Below are 25,656 nucleotides of genomic sequence, written 5' to 3'. Positions count from 1 at the left end.
CCCTGTCCTCAGTGGGCCGCTACATTGCCCCCTTTTGTTTTGACTGGGCCTCTTGACCTTGTGGGCAATGCCACCCAGTCTCTCAATGGGACAAGGCACTATGTTGGCTTAGCCACCTAGTCTCTCAATGGGACAAGGCACTATGTTGGCTTAGCCACCCAGTCTCTCAATGGGACAAGGCTCGATGTTGGCTTAGCCACCCAGTCTCTCAATGGGACAAGGCACTATGTTGGCTTAGCCACCTAGTCTCTCAATGGGACAAGGCTCTATGTTGGCTTAGCCACCCAGTCTCTCAATGGGACAAGGCTCTATGTTGGCTTAGCCACCCAGTCTCTCAATGGGACAAGGCTCGATGTTGGCTTAGCCACCCAGTCTCTCAATGGGACAAGGCTCGATGTTGGCTTAGCCACCCAGTCTCTCAATGGGACAAGGCTCGATGTTGGCTTAGCCACCCAGTCTCTCAATGGGACAAGGCTCGATGTTGGCTTAGCCACCCAGTCTCTCAATGGGACAAGGCTCGATGTTGGCTTAGCCACCCAGTCTCTCAATGGGACAAGGCTCGATGTTGGCTTAGCCACCCAGTCTCTCAATGGGACAAGGCACTATGTTGGCTTAGCCACCCAGTCTCTCAATGGGACAAGGCTCTATGTTGGCTTAGCCACCCAGTCTCTCAATGGGACAAGGCTCTATGTTGGCTTAGCCACCCAGTCTCTCAATGGGACAAGGCTCGATGTTGGCTTAGCCACCCAGTCTCTCAATGGGACAAGGCTCTATGTTGGCTTAGCCACCCAGTCTCTCAATGGGACAAGGCTCTATGTTGGACTCTTATTCTGGGAGTCCTCAGCCATTCATCCATTGGACAAGCAGGGATGGCATGTGGCTTAGGCTCTAATGGACTGTTCACTGCATTCAGAGGACCATTTCACTGTTAGTCTACACCTGTTGTTTACGAAGCATGTGACTTATACACATTTGATTTGAACCTCTTTGTTGGTGGTTGTTGTTGCAGTAATGACATGCATCTATACATATTCTGTGTGTTCTATTTGATTAGATTTATTAGGATCCCCATTAGCCGATGCCAATGGCGACAGCTATTCTTATATGGGGTCCGACACATAACGAAAAAGACAAGAATTTCCATATATTTAAAACATGAACATGTAGTGTGTGTTCATCTATCAGTTCCACATACATGTCAGTACATACCCACAACAAGTAGGTCACATGGGGGAGAGGCTTCGCCCCGTGAGGTGTTGCTTTATTTGTTTTTTTCAAACCAGGTTTGTTGTTCACTTGCACGCTATATGAGATAGGAGATCCATGCACTCATGGCTCTGTATAATACTGTACATTTCTTAGAATTTGTTCTGGGCTTGGGGACTGTGAAAAGTCCTCTGGTTGCATGTCTAGTGGGGTAAATGTGTGTCAGTGCTGTGTGTAAATTGAATATTCAAATAAAAGAAACATTCAGTCTTTCCTCAACTCTTAGCCAAGACAGACTGTCAAGCACAGTATTAATATTAGCCCTCTGATTACAATGAAGAGCAAGACGTGACGCTCTGTTGGGCCAGCTGCAGGAGTTGCTTTGTGGAGTGTGGTGTCAAAAAAGCAGAACATCTCTTTATTGCGGACAGACCTCTCCCCATCTTTACAACCATTGAATTAATATGTTCTGACCATGACCGTTAACAATCTAAGGTAACACCAAGTAACCAGATTCAGCTGAGGTCTAGAACTTAGGGAATGATTTGTACCAAATACAATGCTCTTAGTTTTATAGATGTTCAGGACCAGTTTATTACTGACCACCCATTCCAAAACTGACTCCAACTCTTTGTTAAGGGTTTCAGTGACTTCATTAGCTGTGGTTGCTGACGCGTATATGGTTGAATAATTAGTATACATGGACACACATGCTTTGTTTAATGCCAGTGGCAGGTCATTGGTAAAAATAGAGAAGAGTAGAGGGCCTAGAGAGCTGCCCTGCGGTACACCACACTTTACATGTTTGACATTCGAGAAGCTTCCATTAAAGAAAACCCTCTGAGTTAAATTAGATAGATAGCTCTGAATCCACGATATGGCAGAAGTTGAAAAGAAATAACACATATGTTTTCTCAACCATAGGTTATGGTCAATAATATCAAAGGCTACACTGAAATCTAACAGTACAGTTCCCACAATCTTCTTATTATCAATGTCTTTCAACCAATCATCATTTGTGTCAGTGCAGTACATGTTGAGTGCCCTTCTCTATAAGCATGCTGAAAGTCTGTTGTTCATTTGTTTACAGAGAAATAGCATTGTATTTGGTCAAACATAATTTTTTCAACAGTTTGCTAAGAGCTGGCAGCAAGCTGATAGGTCTGCTGTTAGAACCAGTAAAGGCCACTTTACCACTGTTGGGTAGCAGAATGACTTTGGCTTCCCTCCAGGCCTGAGGACAAAGACTTTCCTCTAGGCTCAGATTAAAAATATGACAGATAGGTGTAGCTATAGAGTTAGTTACCGTTCTCAGTGCCAGGAAGTTTGTCATTATTGATCGATAACAATCATTTGTTCACCTCTCCCACACTTCAAACTTACAATACTCATCTTTCATTATTTGTTTTTTATACAATTGCTCACTGTTCGTTGTTGGCATTTCCTGCCTAAGTTTGACTACTTTGTGTGTGTGTGTGTGTGTGTGTGTGTGTGTGTGTGTGTGTGTGTGTGTGTCCTTACTCTGGACCCTCAGTGTGGAGGTGGTAGAGTCATCTGCTGGGACATATGGCAGACGGTGGCTCTCCCAGAAACTCAGCCATAGAAACACACTCACTAGAACAGACATCCAGACCGATCTGATGTAGGGCTGGGCGATATGGCCTAAAAAGCATATCTTCATTTATTTGTATTTTTTTGTAATTTATGGGCGATTTCATGATATAAAGTATATTTTTTAAACATTTTCTCTAAGCTTTGTTGCACAATTTCAGGTCAAATACACTGCATTTCAAACAGTCAGCAATAATCTAATCAATTCAGGGCTTATAAAATTATATCTAGGCTAAATATAAGCCTTCCGCAACCATAAGAAACACTAATAATTTAATGATTTGATCAATGTAGTTTAACCTTTATTTGATCAATGTAGTTTAACCCAATAATCGCTGATCTGTCTTTCAAGTCTGTCTATGAAAATGCCCTTTTTGTTCCAAATGTAACCAGAACCAGGCATAATGCACATCCAGTAGTAATGAACTAACTTCTGGTAGCAGACATTATAGAAGATTAACACTATTTATGAGACCTATCTATCAAGCACCACATGCTAGTGAGTAGCCAGCTAATCTTTATATTTAAAGTCTAGCCAACTAGGATCAGTTTGTTTGCTAACAAGGTTGAACAGTTATGAATACACCCTCCTGTCTGTCTGTTTTAACCACATAGCCTGTTCACTTTGTTTACATGTTCAAATCAAGTGGCCTTCCTGGATAAGATGATGCTTATTTCTCAGAATGAGAACGAGTTGGCAATTCCTTATATAACTGTGTCTTTTTTTGCTTATTGCACATTTTATAAAACACAGACTAGACCGCTAGCTAGCAAGCTGTGTGTGCTACCGCAATGCTTCGCCCAACAGAAACTGCGCATACATTTTCCATGATCATGTTCATTGATACACTCGTTTTAGTAGGGTCTGTTCTACATTTTGGGAGTTGAGACATTAAAAGGGGATAGTTAGAAGGGGAATCTACTGATTCTGTTGGACCAAACCTCAAATGCAAATAGATAGTTGAAACTGCTTGTTGTCAGAGGGCAAGAAGATGATCTTTCATCTTTGTTGTGAGTGGCAGGGGAAGGGGCTCGGTGTCTGTGTGCCAGGGGGAAGGGGCTTTGTGTCTGTGTGCCAGGGTGAAGGGGCACGGTGTCTGTGGGCCAGGGGGAAGGGGCACGGTGTCTGTGGGCCAGGGGGAAGGGGCACGGTGTCTGTGGGCCAGGGGGAAGGGGCACGGTGTCTGTGTGCCAGGGGGAAGGGGCACGGTGTCTGTGTGCCAGGGGGAAGGGGCACGGTGTCTGTGGGCCAGGGGGAAGGGGCACGGTGTCTGTGGGCCAGGGGGAAGGGGCACGGTGTCTGTGGGCCAGGGGGAAGGGGCACGGTGTCTGTGGGCCAGGGGGAAGGGGCACGGTGTCTGTGTGCCAGGGGGAAGGGGCACGGTGTCTGTGGGCCAGGGGGAAGGGGCACGGTGTCTGTGTGCCAGGGGGAAGGGGCACGGTGTCTGTGGGCCAGGGGGAAGGGGCACGGTGTCTGTGGGCCAGGGGGAAGGGGCACGGTGTCTGTGGGCCAGGGGGAAGGGGCACGGTGTCTGTGGGCCAGGGGGAAGGGGCACGGTGTCTGTGGGCCAGGGGGAAGGGGCACGGTGTCTGTGGGCCAGGGGGAAGGGGCACGGTGTCTGTGGGCCAGGGGGAAGGGGCACGGTGTCTGTGGGCCAGGGGGAAGGGGCACGGTGTCTGTGGGCCAGGGGGAAGGGGCACGGTGTCTGTGTGCCAGGGGGAAGGGGCACGGTGTCTGTGTGCCAGGGGGAAGGGGCACAGTGAACACAGCACAGAAGGAGCAAAGGACACAAAGCCAAAAAGACGAAACGCTCATAAAAGCAGTTGTTGTTTTTTTACCTTGATTCTTCAGAGACAGGCATTTGGAAGATCGCACCAAAATATTTTTTCCATGGCAGAAATTCAAACACGAAGCAGACCAAACTCTTTGGTGCTTTAAAAACCTGCAGTATGTAAATATTGTGTGCTATAGCTTGGAACATAAATACATGGGACTCTAGATGACATCATAATGAGCTTTTGATCATTTATATCAAAATAATAATTTTGATAACATTTTCATAATGTTTCCAACATTTGGGCTGTTTTCCAAAATAAGTTAAATCCACTTTGTGTTTTGTTTCCTTGCCACAATACTAACAAGAATTGCGATAATGGTATGTTCCCGTCCCTACCCGGTACTCCTTAACCCTGTCCTGAGAGGTAGTATGGACAACGATGCCTTCTCTGATGGGAGTGACCACTGACTGTCCGTCTCTGGCCTGATTCTCTATCCTTCTCCACCCTGTAACAACCACATGATTTTGGAGGTATAGCATCACGTGACTGTGATAGAGGAAGCTGTATTTAGCTAGTTGGTTAGTCTGGTCTCTCTCAGCCACAGACAGTCTAGACTGGCAGCAGTGTGGGGCTCGTTGGTTAGTCTGGTCTCTCTCAGCCACAGACAGTCTAGACTGGCAGCAGTGGTGCTAGTTGGGCTACACTGGCTGCTCTATCCATTATTAAACACCCAGGGAGGAAGAGTGATGCACAGAAAGCCTCCTCACACCACCCAGTGCCACAGTCCACCTGAAACTTTAATCAGGACCTCGGTCCCCTTGCTCATCACACACACCTGTCATTCAGAGCCCCACTAGTTTTGATCCCTACCTTTCTAGCTAAAAATAATAATAATATATATTATTTTTGGGGCACGCATGTTTTGCATGTAATGTTAACATTAATACGTGTCACATATCAGTTTGGAAACAATGTAAAATGTTTTAATAATTATTGAGTTAATAAAGCCGCGTACAAACTTGGTCTCTTTTTTGCTTTCTTGAGTAAGCCAGCTCCAAAATGCAGGTGTTTCAGCCTAGCTCAATGCTTTCTGTGGTGGAGGGGCAGCCAGTGGAAAATACAGAACATAGGGGTTGGTAATGTTCTCTCGTTGCGCCATGATTGGCTCAGTGTTCTGTCACTCATGGGGACACTACGTCACCGCCAAATCTAAGGGTAGAGCTCGTAATTCATGCCCCTTGGGTGCTGCCTTAGAGTTACATTAGAAGTGCCCATCCAAGGAGATTTAAGGTCATTGGCCACAGATAAAATTACGTCAAATCACATATAGTTGAAGTCGGAAATTTACATACACTTAGGTTGGAGTCATTAAAACTCGATTTTCAACCACTCCACAAATTTCTTGTTAACAAACTATAGGTTTGGCAAGTCGGTTAGGACATCTACTTTGTGCATAACACAAGTAATTCTTCCAACAATTGTTTACATTTACATTTTACATTTAAGTCATTTAGCAGACGCTCTTATCCAGAGCAACTTACAAATTGGTGCATTCACCTTATGATATCCAGTGGAACAACCACTTTACAATAGTGCATCTAAATGTTTTAGGGGGGAGGGGGGGGGCTTAGAAGGATTACTTTATCCTATCCTAGGTATTCCTTAAAGAGGTGGGGTTTCAGGTGTCTCCGGAAGGTGGTGATTGACTCCGCAGTCCTGGCGTCGTGGGATTGTTTACAGACAGATTATTTCACTTATAACTCACTGTATCACAATTCCAGTGGGTCAGACGTTTACATACACTAAGTTGACTGTGCCTTTAAACAGCTTGTAAAATTCCAGAAAATTATGTCATGGCTTTAGAAGCTTCTTATAGGCTAATTGACATAATTTGAGTCAATTGGAGGTGTTCCTGTGGTTGTATTTTAAGGCCTACCTTCAAACTCAGTGCCTCTTTGCTTGACATCATGGGAAAATCAAAAGATATCTGCCAAGACCTCAGTTCATCCTTGGGAGAAATTTCCAAACGCCTGAAGGTACCACGTTTATCTGTACAAACAATAGTACGCAAGTATAAACACCATGGGACCACGCAGCTGTCATATCGCTCAGGAAGGAGACTTGTTCTGTCCCCTAGAGATGAACGTACTTTGGCGCAAAAAGTGCAAATCAATCCCAGATCAACAGCAAAGGACCTTGTGAAGATGCTGAAGGAAACAGGTACAAAAGTATCTATATCCACAGTAAAACGAGTCCTATATCGACATAACCTGAAAGGCCGCTCAGCAAGGAAGAAGCCACTGCTCCAAAACCGCCATAAAAAAGCCAGACTATGGTTTGCAACTGCACATGGGGACAAAGATTGTACTTTTTAGAGAAATGTCCTCTGGTCTGATGAAACAAAAATAGAACTGTTTGGCCATAATGACCATCGTTACGTTTGGAGGAAAAAGGGGGAGACTTGCAAGCTGAAGAACACCATCCCAACCGTGAAGCACGGGGGTGGCAGCATCATGTTGTGGGGGTGCTTTTCTGCAGGTGGGACTGGTGCACTTCACAAAATAGATGGCATCATGAGGGAGGAAAATGATGTGAATATATTGAAGCAACATCTCAAGACATCAGTCAGGACGTTAAAGCTTGGTCACAAATGGGTCTTCCAAATGGACAATGACCCCAAGCATACTTCCAAAGATGTGGCAAAATGGCTTAAGGACAACAAATTCAAGGTATTGGAGTGGCCATCACAAAGCCCTGACCTCAATCCTATAGAAAATGTGTGGGCAGAACTGAAAAAGTGTATGCGTGCAAGGAGGCCTAAAAAAACCTGACTCAGTTACACCAGCTCTGTCAGGAGGAATGGGCCAAAATTCACCCAACTTATTGTGGGAAGCTTGTGGAAGGCTACCCAAAATGTTTGACCCAAGTTAAACAATTTAAAGGCAATGCTACCAAATACTAATTGAGTGTATGTAAACTTCTGACCCACTGGGAATGTGATGAAAGAAATAAAAGCTGAAATAAATCATTCTCTCTACTATTATTCTGACATTTCACATTCTTAAAATAAAGTGGTGATCCTAACTGACCTAAGACAGGGAATATTTGCTAGTATTAAATGTCAGGAATTGACTTTAGATTTATTTAGATGTACTTCAACTATCTACAGCAGCTTTGATTGGACAAAATGTTAGCTAGCAGGCTAGCAGTCATCATGAATGAAGTCGACAATCTAGCCTGTCACTAGCCTGCTATTCAGTGGGGTGGGTGTGTGGTCCTAAGTCTGGGTTTAAGGGTCTCTTTTCCAAGCTTAAAAAGATAAACACTCAACATTGGCCATGGTGTCAGTCCAGCATGACTTCTGCCTTGCTCAAAACAACTGGAATCTCAGAACTGTGAAATGTGATTTTTGTGAATTCAAGACAACTGCGAACTCTGAAAAAAACAAGCTCATACAGGGAAAATACATGTTGAACGGTCATCCAACTCAGAATTGCAAGTCGGGAACTCTGGCCTCTTTCTAGAGCTCCGACCTGAAGGTCACTGACGTCATCATGATTCAACCCCAGTTGTCTTGAAAGCACCATAAATCCAGAGAATGCCAGAATTTGATGACAAAGTTTGATAACAAACTTTGCTCTTGAAGGGCCGTCGCGCCACCTTCCTGTTCAAGTGAGCACAGCACAACAAGGTGAGTCCAAAAATGTCTTGTATGCTGCTCTATAAATGATGTAATATGCCAGGGAGATATGTAGCTAAGAAAGTAATACTAATTGTATGTCGTGTTGTTAGTAGCCCATGTGCCTCACCCTAATAATTTGGTCCCGTTTCCCCTCCTAATGTCGCCTACTGTTCTGACTTGCTGGTGCACATGTAGCCTATAGCCTGTGTTAGAGAGATGTAATCATTGAATATTGTAAGAGCATTCACTGTCTGCTTATATGCCCCCTTTATTTATCCTACGGTTCTGACTTGTTGTACAGGGACAATACTGTAAGAACGGCCCGTGTTCTCAATTCTGTCGCTGTACATTTCAAAAGTGCTGAACAAATAGTTATATTGACTACGTCCGTCGTCGCTCGCTCATTAATGTCTTAATCGAAATTAGATTGCCTCTTATCAGCTTGTCCTCCCCTTATGCCATAGTTTGTACATATCAATTGTCAGTAGAAACCACATTTGTTTAAGCAAGTCAGCTATGTTTTTTTAAAAGGCAATACATGAGTCTGAATGAACTGTTTTGCTGCCAGACAATGCTCTGCTGATAGCCAGGTGTAGCAGTGGTAAGGTGTTGGGACAGCTTTATGTAGGCCCTAACAGTTTGTGAGCATCGTTTTGTCACCATTGTAGTGCAATTAATGTATCTAGTGTAGTGGGTTTGCTGGCATGCATTAAAAAAAAGTTGCCCCATCGAGATTTACATGTTCAATTCGCAACTGATTAACATACTACTGTTTACTACATAACACAGACCAATATTTGTGTTAACACACACACATAGTCTAACACCTACACTCTCAGGCTCATACACAACATGAAGTAAACACACTCATAGCGCCTAATACATTTGTACAAACAAGTGGACACAGACACATTTGAATGCACCTATGTCAATGCACTGTATATAGGGGAAAGGATAACTGCAATAAATCGGCATTTGGTTTATTGATTGTGATATGTTGTCTGATGACCTACAGGTAACTGCCAAAATCAGGGAAACACTTGAGTAAATGAGGCATTCATAGTACAGTCGTGGCCAAAAGTTTTCACAATGACGCAAATATTAATTTCCACAAGGTTTGCTGCCTCAGTGTCTTTAGATATTTTTGTCAGATGTTACTATGGAATACTGAAGTATAATTACAAGCATTTCATAAGTGTCAAAGGCTTTTATTGACAATTACATGAAGTTGATGCAAAGAGTCAATATTTGCAGTGTTAACCCTTCTTTTTCAAGACCTCTGCAATCCGCCCTGGCATGCTGTCAATTAACTTCTGGGCCACATCCTGACTGATGGCAGCCCATTCTTGCATAATCAATGCTTGGAGTTTGTCAGAATTTAATTTGTGGGGTTTTGTTTGTCTACCCGCCTCTTGAGGATTGACCACAAGTTCTCAATGGGATTAAGGTCTGGGGAGTTTCCTGGCCATGGACCCAAAATATCGATGTTCTGTTCCCCGAGCCACTTAGTTATCACTTTTGCCTTATGGCAAGGTGCTCCATCATGCTGGAAAAGACCTTGTTCGTCACCAAACTGTTCCTGGATGGTTGGGAGAAGTTGCTCTCGGAGGATGTGTTGGTACCATTCTTTATTCATGGCTGTGTTCTTAGGCAAAATTATGAGTGAGCCCACTCCCTTGGCTGAGAAGCAACCCCACACATGAATGGTCTCAGGATGCTTTACTGTTGGCATGACACAGGACTGATGGTAGTGCTCACCTTGTCTTCTCCAGACAAGCTTTTTTTCCAGATTCCCCAAACAATCGGAAAGGGGATTCATCAGAGAAAATGACTTTACCCCAGTCCTCAGCAGTCCAATCCCTGTACCTTTTGCAGAATGTCAGTCTGTCCCTGATGTTTTTCCTGGAGAGAAGTGGCTTCTTTGCTGCCCTTCTTGACACCAGGCCATCCTCCAAAAGTCTTCACCTCACTGTGCGTGCAGATGCACTAACACCTGCCTGCTGCCATTCCAGAGCAAGCTCTGTACTGGTGGTGCCCCGATCCCACAGCTGAATCAACTTTAGGAGACGGTCCTGGCGCTAGCTGGACTTTCTTGGGCGCCCTGAAGCCTTCTTCACAACAATTGAACCGCTCTCCTTGAAGTTCTTGATGATCCTATAAATGGTTGATTTAGGTGCAATCTTACTGGCAGCAATATCCTTGCCTGTGAAGCCCTTTGTCTGCAAAGCAATGATGACGGCATGTGTTTCCCTGCAGGTAACCATGGTTGACAGAGGAAGAACAATGATTCCAAGCACTACCCTCCTTTTGAAGCTTCCAGTCTGTTATTCGAACTCAATCAGCATGAATGGGTGATCTCCAGCCTTGTCCTCGTCAACACTCACACCTGTGTTAACGAGAGAATCACTGACATTATGTCAGCTGGTCCTTTTGTGGCAGGGCTGAAATGCAGTGGAAATGTTTTTTGGGGGGATTCAGTTTATTTGCATGGCAAAGATGGACTTTGCAATTAATTGCAATTCATCTGATCAATCTTTATAACATTCTGGAGTATATGCAAATTGACATCCTACAAACTGAGGCAGCAGACTTTGTGAAAATTAATATTTGTGTCATTCTCAAAACTTTTGGCCACGACTGTATATTGAAAGCAGGTGCTTCCACACAGATGTGGTTCTTGAGTTAATTAAGCAATTAACATCTCATCATGCTTAGGGTCATGTATAAAAATTCCCAGTTGCCTGTTATTTTGGCTACTATGGCTAGAAGAAGAGATCTCAGTGACTTTGAAAGAGAGGTCTCAAAGGAGCATAGGGGGTTTAAAGGGTGTGTCACCAGATTTCAACCCAGTTGAATACTTATGGGAGATTTTGGAGCAGCGACTGAGACCGTATTTTCCATCAACAAAACCCCAAATTATGAAATTGATCGTGAAAGAATGTTGCCGCATCCCTCCAATAGACTTCCAGAGACTTGTAGAATCTATGCCATGGCTCATTGAAGTTGTTCTGGTGGCTCATGGTGGCCCAATGCCCTATTAAGATACTTTATGTTTGTGTTTCCTTTATTTTGGCAGTTACCTGTATGTGAAGGAGAAGCTGACGTGGCAGATCGGAAAGTGAGGAGACAGACAGGATGTTCATTCAGTTGGCCATCCTAAAATCACAGACCACACACACACACTATTGGTGGCCCACCCCTCTAAACAGTACAATTAAAATGTGTGCTAAATAATTTTGCTCACCCCGGGTTTAATTTCTGTGTGTGACTGACCTCAGCCTTTAAGTGCTCTGAGGCCTGGCTGGGGGGACATGCATACTTTAAAAGTAGAACACAAGTGAAAAGGATGGAGAACAAGAAAGGATGATAAGACAGGAAGGCATGAAAACTGCATCAGGCGGTGGCAGGCAGCCAACACAGAGAGGAGGATGTTAATGATTTAAGAGGCTGAGGAGATGAATAATAGAAGACTCCCGCCATCCCTGCGTTCCTCTCTTCCTCTCTTCCTGTGTCCCCCTCTTCCTCTCTCCCTATGTCCCCCTCTTCCTCTCTCCCTGCGTTCCTCTCTTCCTCTCTCCCTGTGTCCCTCTCTCCCTGTGTCCGTCTCTTCCTCTCTCCCTGTGTCCGTCTCTTCCTCTCTCCCTGTGTCCCCCTCTTCCTCTCTCCCTGTGTCCGTCTCTTCCTCTCTCCTTGTGTCCCCCTCTTCCTCTCTCCCTGTGTCCCCCTCTTCCTCTCTCCCTGTGTCCCTCTTCCCCTCTCCCTGTGTCCCCCTCTTCCTCTCTCCCTGTGTCCCCCTCTTCCTCTCTCCCTGTGTCCCTCTTCCCCTCTCCCTGTGTCCCTCTTCCTCTCTCCCTGCGTTCCTCTCTTCCTGCGTCCCTCTCTTCCTCTCTTCCTGCGTCCCTCTCTTCCTGCGTCCCTCTCTTCCTCTCTCCCTGCGTTCCTCTCTTCCTGCGTCCCTCTCTTCCTCTCTTCCTGCGTCCCTCTCTTCCTGCGTCCCTCTCTTCCTCTCTCCCTGCGTCCCTCTCTTCCTCTCTCCCTGCGTTCCTCTCTTCCTCTCTCCCTGTGTCCCCCTCTTCCTCTCTCCCTGTGTTCATCTCTTCCTGCGTCCCTCTCTCCCTGTGTCCCTCTCTTCCTGCGTTCCTCTCTCCCTCTCTTTCTGCGTTCCTCTCTCCCCCTCTCCCTCTCTTCCTCTCTCCCCCTCTCCCTCTCTTCCTCTCTCCCTCTCTCCCCCTCTTCCTCTCTTCCTCTCTCCCTCTCTCCCTCTCTTCCTCTCTTCCTCTCTCCCTCTCTCCCCCTCTCCCTCTATTCCTCTCTCCCTCTCTCCCTGCGTCCCTCTCTCCCTGCGTCCCTCTCTCCCTGCGTCCCTCTCTTCCTCTCTCCCTGCGTCCCTCTCTTCCTCTCTCCCTGCGTCCCTCTCTTCCTCTCTCCCTGCGTCCCTCTCTCCCTGTGTCCCTCTCTCCCTCTCTCCCTGCGTCCCTCTCTCCCTGCGTCCCTCTCTCCCTCTTCCTCTCTCCCTGTGTCCCTCTCTCCCTGCGTCCCTCTCTCCCTCTTCCTCTCTCCCTGCGTCCCTCTCTTCCTCTCTCCCTCTCTCCCTGCGTCCCTCTCTCCCTGCGTCCCTCTCTCCCTGCGTTCCCCTCTCCCTCCCTCCCTCTCTTTCCCTGCGTTCCTCTCTCTCTGCATTCTTCCCCCCCTCTCTCCCCCTCTCCCTGCATTCCTCTCTCTCCCTCGTTCTCTGCTGTCACAACAGAGGGAGATCTGACCAGCAGGGGGAGCCCTCCTCCTCGAGCGATCCTCTCCCCTTCACTCCTTCAACTGTGTGTTTGTGTTCTTGTGTGCATGTTGCGTGTGTGTTTGTCTTTGTGCATGAGTGTACATATACACATCTCTCTACTTGTGTGTTTATGTGGTACAAAGATATTATGCAGCATCTCCTCCCTGTTGCACCTAATGTTTACCTTTACCCCCCCACACCTTTCTCCATGTGACCTCAACTACCCCCCCACACCTTTCTCCATGTGACCTCAACAACTACCCCCCCACACCTTTCTCCATGTGACCTCAACTACCCCCCCACACCTTTCTCCATGTGACCTCAACAACTACCCCCCCACACCTTTCTCCATGTGACCTCAACAACTACCCCCCCACACCTTTCTCCATGTGACCTCAACTACCCCCCCACACCTTTCTCCATGTGACCTCAACTACCCCCCCACACCTTTCTCCATGTGACCTCAACAACCACCCCCCCACACCTTTCTCCATGTGACCTCAACTACCCCCCCACACCTTTCTCCATGTGACCTCAACAACTACACCCCCACACCTTTCTCCATGTGACCTCAACAACTACACCCCCACACCTTTCTCCATGTGACCTCAACAACTACCCCCCCACACCTTTCTCCATGTGACCTCAACAACTACCCCCCCACACCTTTCTCCATGTGACCTCAACAACTACCCCCCCACACCTTTCTCCATGTGACCTCAACAACTACCCCCCCACACACCTTTCTCCATGTGACCTCAACAACTACCCCCCCACACACCTTTCTCCATGTGACCTCAACAACTACCCCCCCACACACCTTTCTCCATGTGACCTCAACAACTACCCCCCCACACCTTTCTCCATGTGACCTCAACAACTACCCCCCACATCTTTCTCCATGTGACCTCAACAACTACCCCCCCACACCTTTCTCCATGTGACCTCAACAACTACCCCCAAACCTTTCTCCATGTGACCTCAACAACTACCCCCCACACCTTTCTCCATGTGATCTCAACAACTACCCCCCCACACCTTTCTACATGTGACCTCAACAACTACCCCCCCACACCTTCCTCCATGTGACCTCAACAACTACCCCCCCCACACCTTTCTCCATGTGACCTCAACAACTACCCCCCACACCTTTCTCCATGTGAACTCAACAACTACCCCCCCCACACCTTTCTCCATGTGACCTCAACCCCCCACACCTTTCTCCATGTGACCTCAACTACCCCCCACACCTTTCTCCATGTAACCTCAACTACCCCCCCACACCTTTCTCCTTGTGACCTCAACAACTACCCCCCCCCACACCTTTCTCCATGTGAACTCAACAACTACCCCCCCCACACCTTTCTCCATGTGACCTCAACAACTACCCCCCCCCACACCTTTCTCCATGTGACCTCAACAACTACCCCCCACACCTTTCTCCATGTGACCTCAACAACTACCCCCCCACACCTTTCTCCATGTGACCTCAAAAACAAACCCCCCACACCTTTCTCCATGTGACCTCAACAACTCCCCCCCACACCTTTCTCCATGTGACCTCAACAACTACCCCCCCACACCTTTCTCCATGTGACCTCAACAACTACCCCCCCACACCTTTCTCCATGTGACCTCAACAACTACCCCCCCACACCTTTCTCCATGTGACCTCAACAACTACCCCCCCACACCTTTCTCCATGTGACCTCAACAACTACCCCCCCCACACCTTTCTCCATGTGACCTCAACAACTACCCCCCCCCACACCTTTCTCCATGTGACCTCAACAACTACCCCCCACACCTTTCTCCATGTGACCTCAACAACTACCCCCCACACCTTTCTCCATGTGACCTCAACAACTACCCCCCCACACCTTTCTCCATGTGACCTCAACAACTACCCCCCCACACCTTTCTCCATGTGACCTCAACAACTACCCCCCCACACCTTTCTCCATGTGACCTCAACAACTACCCCCCACACCTTTCTCCATGTGACCTCAACAACTACCCCCCCACACCTTTCTCCATGTGACCTCAACAACTACCCCCCCACACCTTTCTCCATGTAACCTCAACTACCCCCCCACACCTTTCTCCTTGTGACCTCAACAACTATCCCCCCCACACCTTTCTCCATGTGACCTCAACAACTACCCCCCCCACACCTTTCTCCATGTGACCTCAACAACTACCCCCCCCCACACCTTTCTCCATGTGACCTCAACAACTACCCCCCACACCTTTCTCCATGTGACCTCAACAACTACCCCCCCACACCTTTCTCCATATGACCTCAAAAACAAACCCCCCACACCTTTCTCCATGTGACCTCAACAACTCCCCCCCACACCTTTCTCCATGTGACCTCAACAACTACCCCCCCACACCTTTCTCCATGTGACCTCAACAACTACCCCCCCACACCTTTCTCCATGTGACCTCAACAACTACCCCCCCACACCTTTCTCCATGTGACCTCAACAACTACCCCCCACACCTTTCTCCATGTTACCTCAACTACCCCCCCACGCCTTTCTCCATGTGTTCTCAACATCTACCCCCCCACGCCTTTCTCCATGTGACCTCAACAACTTCCCCCCCACACCTTTCTCCATGTGACCTCAACAACTACCCCCCCACACCTTTCTCCATGTGACCTCAACAACTACCCCCCCACACCTTTCTCCATGTGACTCCAACAACTACCCCCCCACACCTTTCTCCATGTGACCTCAACAACTACCCCCCCACACCTTTCTCCATGTGACCCCAACAACTACCCCCCCACACCTTTCTCCATGTGACCTCAACAACTACCCCCCACACCTTTCTCCATGTGACCTCAACTACCCCCCCACACCTTTCTCCATGTGACCTCAACAACTACCCCCCCACACCTTTCTCCATGTGACTCCAACAACTACCCCCCCACACCTTTCTCCATGTGACCTCAACAACTACCCCCCCACACCTTTCTCCATGTGACCCCAACAACTACCCCCCCACACCTTTCTCCATGTGACCTCAACAACTACCCCCCACACCTTTCTCCATGTGACCTCAACTACCCCCCCACACCTTTCTCCATGTGACCTCAACAACTACCCCCCCACACCTTTCTCCATGTGACCTCAACAACTACCCCCCACACCTTTCTCCATGTGACCTCAACAACTACCCCCCCACACCTTTCTCCATGTGATCTCAACAACTACCCCCCCACACCTTTCTCCATGTGACCTCAACAACTACCCCCCACACCTTTCTCCATGTGACCTCAACAACTACCCCCCCACACCTTTCTCCATGTGACCTCAACAACTACCCCCCCACAACTTTCTCCATGTGATCTCAACAACTACCCCCCCACACCTTTCTCCATGTGACCTCAACAACTACCCCCCCACACCTTTCTCCATGTGACCTCAACTACCCCCCCACACCTTTCTCCATGTGACCTCAACAACTACCCCCCCACACCTATCTCCATGTGACCTCAACAACTACCCCCCCACACCTTTCTCCATGTGACCTCAACAACTACCCCCCCACACCTTTCTCCATGTGACCTCACCCCCCACACCTTTCTCCATGTGACCTCAACTACCCCCCACACCTTTCTCCATGTAACCTCAACTACCCCCCCACACCTTTCTCCTTGTGACCTCAACAACTACCCCCCCCCACACCTTTCTCCATGTGACCTCAACAACTACCCCCCCCACACCTTTCTCCATGTGACCTCAACAACTACCCCCCCCACACCTTTCTCCATGTGACCTCAACAACTACCCCCCACACCTTTCTCCATGTGACCTCAACAACTACCCCCCCACACCTTTCTCCATGTGACCTCAAAAACAAACCCCCCACACCTTTCTCCATGTGACCTCAACAACTCCCCCCCACACCTTTCTCCATGTGACCTCAACAACTACCCCCCCACACCTTTCTCCATGTGACCTCAACAACTACCCCCCCACACCTTTCTCCATGTGACCTCAACAACTACCCCCCCACACCTTTCTCCATGTGACCTCAACAACTACCCCCCCACACCTTTCTCCATGTGACCTCAACTACCCCCCCACGCCTTTCTCCATGTGTTCTCAACATCTACCCCCCCACGCCTTTCTCCATGTGACCTCAACAACTTCCCCCCCACACCTTTCTCCATGTGACCTCAACAACTACACCCCACACCTTTCTCCATGTGACCTCAACAACTACACCCCCACACCTTTCTCCATGTGACCTCAACAACTACCCCCCCACACCTTTCTCCATGTGACCCCAACAACTACCCCCCCACACCTTTCTCCATGTGACCTCAACAACTACCCCCCCACACCTTTCTCCATGTGACCCCAACAACTACCCCCCCACACCTTTCTCCATGTGACCTCAAAAACTACCCCCCACACCTTTCTCCATGTGACCTCAACTACCCCCCCACACCTTTCTCCATGTGACCTCAACAACTACCCCCCCACACCTTTCTCCATGTGACCTCAACAACTACCCCCCCACACCTTTCTCCATGTGACCTCAACAACTACCCCCCACACCTTTCTCCATGTGTTCTCAACAACTACCCCCCCACACCTTTCTCCATGTGACCTCAACAACTCACCCCCACACCTTTCTCCATGTGACCTCACCCCCCACACCTTTCTCCATGTAACCTCAACTACCCCCCCACACCTTTCTCCATGTGACCTCAACAACTACCCCCCCACACCTTTCTCCATGTGACCTCAACAACTCACCCCCACACCTTTCTCCATGTGACCTCACCCCCCACACCTTTCTCCATGTAACCTCAACTACCCCCCCACACCTTTCTCCATGTGACCTCAACAACTACCCCCCCACACCTTTCTCCATGTGACCTCAACAACTACCCCCCCACACCTTTCTCCATGTGACCTCAACAACTACACCCCCACACCTTTCTCCATGTGACCTCAACAACTACCCCCCCACACCTTTCTCCATTTGACCTCAACAACTACCCCCCCCACACCTTTCTCCATGTGACCTCAACAACTACCCCCCCACACCTTTCTCCATGTGACCTCAACAACTACCCCCCCACACCTTTCTCCATGTGATCTCAACAACTACCCCCCCACACCTTTCTCCATGTGACCTCAACAACTACCCCCCACACCTTTCTCCATGTGACCTCAACAACTACCCCCCCACACCTTTCTCCATGTGACCTCAACAACTACCCCCCCACACCTTTCTCCATGTCACCTCAACAACTCCCCCCCACACCTTTCTCCATGTGACCTCAACAACTACCCCCCCACACCTTTCTCCATGTGACCTCAACAACTACCCCCCACACCTTTCTCCATGTGACCTCAACAACTACCCCCCACACCTTTCTCCATGTGACCTCAACAACTACCCCCACACCTTTCTCCATGTGACCTCAACAACTACCCCCCACACCTTTCTCCATGTGTTCTCAACAACTACCCCCCCACACCTTTCTCCATGTGACCTCAACAACTCACCCCCACACCTTTCTTCATGTGACCTCACCCCCCACACCTTTCTCCATGTGACCTCAACTACCCCCCACACCTTTCTCCATGTAACCTCAACTACCCCCCCACACCTTTCTCCATGTGACCTCAACAACTACCCCCCCACACCTTTCTCCATGTGACCTCAACAACTACCCCCCCACACCTTTCTCCATGTGACCTCAACAACTACCCCCCCACACCTTTCTCCATGTGACCTCAACAACTACCCCCCACACCTTTCTCCATGTGACCTCAACAACTACCCCCCCACACCTTTCTCCATGTGACCTCAACAACTACCCCCCCACACCTTTCTCCATGTGACCTCAACAACTACCCCCCCACACCTTTCTCCATGTGACCTCAACAACTACCCCCCCACAACTTTCTCCATGTGACCTCAACAACTACCCCCCCCACACCTTTCTCCATGTGACCTCAACAACTACCCCCACACCTTTCTCCATGTGACCTCAACAACTACCCCCCACACCTTTCTCCATGTGTTCTCAACATCTTCCCCCCCACACCTTTCTCCATGTGACCTCAACAACTCACCCCCACACCTTTCTCCATGTGACCTCACCCCCCACACCTTTCTCCATGTGACCTCAACTACCCCCCACACCTTTCTCCATGTGACCTCAACTACCCCCCCACACCTTTCTCCTTGTGACCTCAACAACTACCCCCCCCACACCTTTCTCCATGTGACCTCAACAACTACCCCCCCACACCTTTCTCCATGTGACCTCAACAACTACCCCCCCCCACACCTTTCTCCATGTGACCTCAACAACTACCCCCCACACCTTTCTCCATGTGACCTCAACAACTACCCCCCCACACCTTTCTCCATGTGACCTCAAAAACTACCCCCCCCACACCTTTCTCCATGTGACCTCAACAACTCCCCCCCACACCTTTCTCCATGTGACCTCAACAACTACCCCCCCACACCTTTCTCCATGTGACCTCAACAACTACCCCCCCACACCTTTCTCCATGTGACCTCAACAACTACCCCCCCACACCTTTCTCCATGTGACCTCAACAACTACCCCCCCACACCTTTCTCCATGTGACCTCAACTACCCCCCCACGCCTTTCTCCATGTGTTCTCAACATCTACCCCCCCACGCCTTTCTCCATGTGACCTCAACAACTTCCCCCCCACACCTTTCTCCATGTGACCTCAACAACTACACCCCCACACCTTTCTCCATGTGACCTCAACAACTACCCCCCCACACCTTTCTCCATGTGACCCCAACAACTACCCCCCCACACCTTTCTCCATGTGACCTCAACAACTACCCCCCACACCTTTCTCCATGTGACCTCAACTACCCCCCCACACCTTTCTCCATGTGACCTCAACAACTACCCCCCCACACCTTTCTCCATGTGACCTCAACAACTACCCCCCCACACCTTTCTCCATGTGACCTCAACAACTACCCCCCACACCTTTCTCCATGTGTTCTCAACAACTACCCCCCACACCTTTCTCTATGTGACCTCAACAACTCACCCCCACACCTTTCTCCATGTGACCTCACCCCCCACACCTTTCTCCATGTGACCTCAACTACCCCCCACACCTTTCTCCATGTAACCTCAACTACCCCCCCACACCTTTCTCCATGTGACCTCAACAACTACCCCCTCACACCTTTCTCCATGTGACCTCAACAACTACCCCCCCACACCTTTCTCCATGTGACCTCAACAACTACCCCCCCACACCTTTCTCCATGTGACCTCAACAACTACCCCCCACACCTTTCTCCATGTGACGTCAACAACTACCCCCCCACACCTTTCTCCATGTGACCTTAACAACTACCCCCCCACACCTTTCTCCATGTGACCTCAACTACCCCCCCACACCTTTCTCCATGTGACCTCAACAACTACCCCCCCACACCTTTCTCCATGTGACCTCAACAACTACCCCCCCACACCTTTCTCCATGTGACCTCAACAACTACCCCCACACCTTTCTCCATGTGACCTCAACAACTACCCCCCACACCTTTCTCCATGTGTTCTCAACAACTTCCCCCCCACACCTTTCTCCATGTGACCTCAACAACTCACCCCCACACCTTTCTCCATGTGACCTCACCCCCCACACCTTTCTCCATGTGACCTCAACTACCCCCCACACCTTTCTCCATGTAACCTCAACTACCCCCCCACACCTTTCTCCTTGTGACTTCAACAACTACCCCCCCCCACACCTTTCTCCATGTGACCTCAACAACTACCCCCCCCACACCTTTCTCCATGTGACCTCAACAACTACCCCCCCCCCACACCTTTCTCCATGTGACCTCAACAACTACCCCCCACACCTTTCTCCATGTGACCTCAACAACTACCCCCCCACACCTTTCTCCATGTGACCTCAAAAACAAACCCCCCACACCTTTCTCCATGTGACCTCAACAACTCCCCCCCACACCTTTCTCCATGTGACCTCAACAACTACCCCCCCACACCTTTCTCCATGTGACCTCAACAACTACCCCCCCACACCTTTCTCCATGTGACCTCAACAACTACCCCCCCACACCTTTCTCCATGTGACCTCAACAACTACCCCCCCACACCTTTCTCCATGTGACCTCAACAACTACCCCCCACACCTTTCTCCATGTGACCTCAACAACTACCCCCCCACACCTTTCTCCATGTGACCTCAACAACTACCCCCCCACACCTTTCTCCATGTGACCTCAACAACTACCCCCCCACACCTTTCTCCATGTGACCTCAACAACTACCCCCCCACACCTTTCTCCATGTGACCTCAACAACTACCCCCCCACACCTTTCTCCATGTGACCTCAACAACTACCCCCCCACACCTTTCTCCATGTGACCTCAACAACTACCCCCACACCTTTCTCCATGTGACCTCAACAACTACCCCCCACACCTTTCTCCATGTGTTCTCAACATCTTCCCCCCCACACCTTTCTCCATGTGACCTCAACAACTCACCCCCACACCTTTCTCCATGTGACCTCACCCCCCACACCTTTCTCCATGTGACCTCAACTACCCCCCACACCTTTCTCCATGTGACCTCAACTACCCCCCCACACCTTTCTCCTTGTGACCTCAACAACTACCCCCCCCACACCTTTCTCCATGTGACCTCAACAACTACCCCCCCCACACCTTTCTCCATGTGACCTCAACAACTACCCCCCCCCACACCTTTCTCCATGTGACCTCAACAACTACCCCCCACACCTTTCTCCATGTGACCTCAACAACTACCCCCCCACACCTTTCTCCATGTGACCTCAAAAACTACCCCCCCACACCTTTCTCCATGTGACCTCAACAACTCCCCCCCACACCTTTCTCCATGTGACCTCAACAACTACCCCCCCACACCTTTCTCCATGTGACCTCAACAACTACCCCCCCACACCTTTCTCCATGTGACCTCAACAACTACCCCCCCACACCTTTCTCCATGTGACCTCAACAACTACCCCCCCACACCTTTCTCCATGTGACCTCAACTACCCCCCCCACGCCTTTCTCCATGTGTTCTCAACATCTACCCCCCCACGCCTTTCTCCATGTGACCTCAACAACTTCCCCCCCACACCTTTCTCCATGTGACCTCAACAACTACACCCCCACACCTTTCTCCATGTGACCTCAACAACTACCCCCCCACACCTTTCTCCATGTGACCCCAACAACTACCCCCCCACACCTTTCTCCATGTGACCTCAACAACTACCCCCCACACCTTTCTCCATGTGACCTCAACTACCCCCCCACACCTTTCTCCATGTGACCTCAACAACTACCCCCCCACACCTTTCTCCATGTGACCTCAACAACTACCCCCCCACACCTTTCTCCATGTGACCTCAACAACTACCCCCCACACCTTTCTCCATGTGTTCTCAACAACTACCCCCCACACCTTTCTCTATGTGACCTCAACAACTCACCCCCACACCTTTCTCCATGTGACCTCACCCCCCACACCTTTCTCCATGTGACCTCAACTACCCCCCACACCTTTCTCCATGTAACCTCAACTACCCCCCCACACCTTTCTCCATGTGACCTCAACAACTACCCCCCCACACCTTTCTCCATGTGACCTCAACAACTACCCCCCCACACCTTTCTCCATGTGACCTCAACAACTACCCCCCCACACCTTTCTCCATGTGACCTCAACAACTACCCCCCCACACCTTTCTCCATGTGACCTCAACAACTACCCCCCCACACCTTTCTCCATGTGACCTCAACAACTACCCCCCCACACCTTTCTCCATGTGACCTCAACAACTACCCCCCACACCTTTCTCCATGTGACCTCAACAACTACCCCCCCACACCTTTCTCCATGTGACCTCAACAACTACCCCCCCACACCTTTCTCCATGTGACCTCAACAACTCCCCCCCACACCTTTCTCCATGTGACCTCAACAACTACCCCCCCACACCTTTCTCCATGTGACCTCAACAACTACCCCCCCACACCTTTCTCCATGTGACCTCAACAACTACCCCCCCACACCTTTCTCCATGTGACCTCAACAACTACCCCCCCACACCTTTCTCCATGTGACCTCAACTACCCCCCCACGCCTTTCTCCATGTGTTCTCAACATCTACCCCCCCACGCCTTTCTCCATGTGACCTCAACAACTTCCCCCCCACACCTTTCTCCATGTGACCTCAACAACTACACCCCCACACCTTTCTCCATGTGACCTCAACAACTACACCCCCACACCTTTCTCCATGTGACCTCAACAACTACCCCCCCACACCTTTCTCCATGTGACCCCAACAACTACCCCCCCACACCTTTCTCCATGTGACCTCAACAACTACCCCCCCACACCTTTCTCCATGTGACCCCAACAACTACCCCCCCACACCTTTCTCCATGTGACCTCAAAAACTACCCCCCACACCTTTCTCCATGTGACCTCAACTACCCCCCCACACCTTTCTCCATGTGACCTCAACAACTACCCCCCCACACCTTTCTCCATGTGACCTCAACAACTACCCCCCCACACCTTTCTCCATGTGACCTCAACAACTACCCCCCACACCTTTCTCCATGTGTTCTCAACAACTACCCCCCCACACCTTTCTCCATGTGACCTCAACAACTCACCCCCACACCTTTCTCCATGTGACCTCACCCCCCACACCTTTCTCCATGTAACCTCAACTACCCCCCCACACCTTTCTCCATGTGACCTCAACAACTACCCCCCACACCTTTCTCCATGTGACCTCAACAACTCACCCCCACACCTTTCTCCATGTGACCTCACCCCCCACACCTTTCTCCATGTAACCTCAACTACCCCCCCACACCTTTCTCCATGTGACCTCAACAACTACCCCCCCACACCTTTCTCCATGTGACCTCAACAACTACCCCCCCACACCTTTCTCCATGTGACCTCAACAACTACACCCCCACACCTTTCTCCATGTGACCTCAACAACTACCCCCCCACACCTTTCTCCATTTGACCTCAACAACTACCCCCCCCACACCTTTCTCCATGTGACCTCAACAACTACCCCCCCACACCTTTCTCCATGTGACCTCAACAACTACCCCCCCACACCTTTCTCCATGTGATCTCAACAACTACCCCCCCACACCTTTCTCCATGTGACCTCAACAACTACCCCCCACACCTTTCTCCATGTGACCTCAACAACTACCCCCCCACACCTTTCTCCATGTGACCTCAACAACTACCCCCCCACACCTTTCTCCATGTCACCTCAACAACTCCCCCCCACACCTTTCTCCATGTGACCTCAACAACTACCCCCCCACACCTTTCTCCATGTGACCTCAACAACTACCCCCCACACCTTTCTCCATGTGACCTCAACAACTACCCCCCACACCTTTCTCCATGTGACCTCAACAACTACCCCCACACCTTTCTCCATGTGACCTCAACAACTACCCCCCACACCTTTCTCCATGTGTTCTCAACAACTACCCCCCCACACCTTTCTCCATGTGACCTCAACAACTCACCCCCACACCTTTCTTCATGTGACCTCACCCCCCACACCTTTCTCCATGTGACCTCAACTACCCCCCACACCTTTCTCCATGTAACCTCAACTACCCCCCCACACCTTTCTCCATGTGACCTCAACAACTACCCCCCCACACCTTTCTCCATGTGACCTCAACAACTACCCCCCCACACCTTTCTCCATGTGACCTCAACAACTACCCCCCCACACCTTTCTCCATGTGACCTCAACAACTACCCCCCACACCTTTCTCCATGTGACCTCAACAACTACCCCCCCACACCTTTCTCCATGTGACCTCAACAACTACCCCCCCACACCTTTCTCCATGTGACCTCAACAACTACCCCCCCACACCTTTCTCCATGTGACCTCAACAACTACCCCCCCACAACTTTCTCCATGTGACCTCAACAACTACCCCCCCACACCTTTCTCCATGTGACCTCAACAACTACCCCCACACCTTTCTCCATGTGACCTCAACAACTACCCCCCACACCTTTCTCCATGTGTTCTCAACATCTTCCCCCCCACACCTTTCTCCATGTGACCTCAACAACTCACCCCCACACCTTTCTCCATGTGACCTCACCCCCCACACCTTTCTCCATGTGACCTCAACTACCCCCCACACCTTTCTCCATGTGACCTCAACTACCCCCCCACACCTTTCTCCTTGTGACCTCAACAACTACCCCCCCCACACCTTTCTCCATGTGACCTCAACAACTACCCCCCCACACCTTTCTCCATGTGACCTCAACAACTACCCCCCCCACACCTTTCTCCATGTGACCTCAACAACTACCCCCCACACCTTTCTCCATGTGACCTCAACAACTACCCCCCCACACCTTTCTCCATGTGACCTCAAAAACTACCCCCCCACACCTTTCTCCATGTGACCTCAACAACTACCCCCCCACACCTTTCTCCATGTGACCTCAACAACTACCCCCCCACACCTTT

The 25,656-nt window shown here is 49.7% G+C and overlaps 1 protein-coding gene across 1 annotated transcript in view; it reads left to right on the top strand.

Moving 5' to 3' along the window:
- Positions 1-25,656, top strand: part of LOC106562585 (elongator complex protein 4) — a 233,697-nt gene that overhangs the window by 83,714 nt on the left and 124,327 nt on the right. The window lies entirely within an intron of this gene.

The sequence above is a fragment of the Salmo salar genome, chromosome 11 (genome assembly GCF_965601325.2).
Source record: "Salmo salar chromosome 11, fSalSal1, whole genome shotgun sequence".
In the NCBI taxonomy this organism is placed as follows: Eukaryota; Metazoa; Chordata; class Actinopteri; order Salmoniformes; family Salmonidae; genus Salmo; species Salmo salar.
Note: the sequence above shows the minus strand (reverse complement) of the source record. Positions and strands in the feature narration are given on the sequence as shown.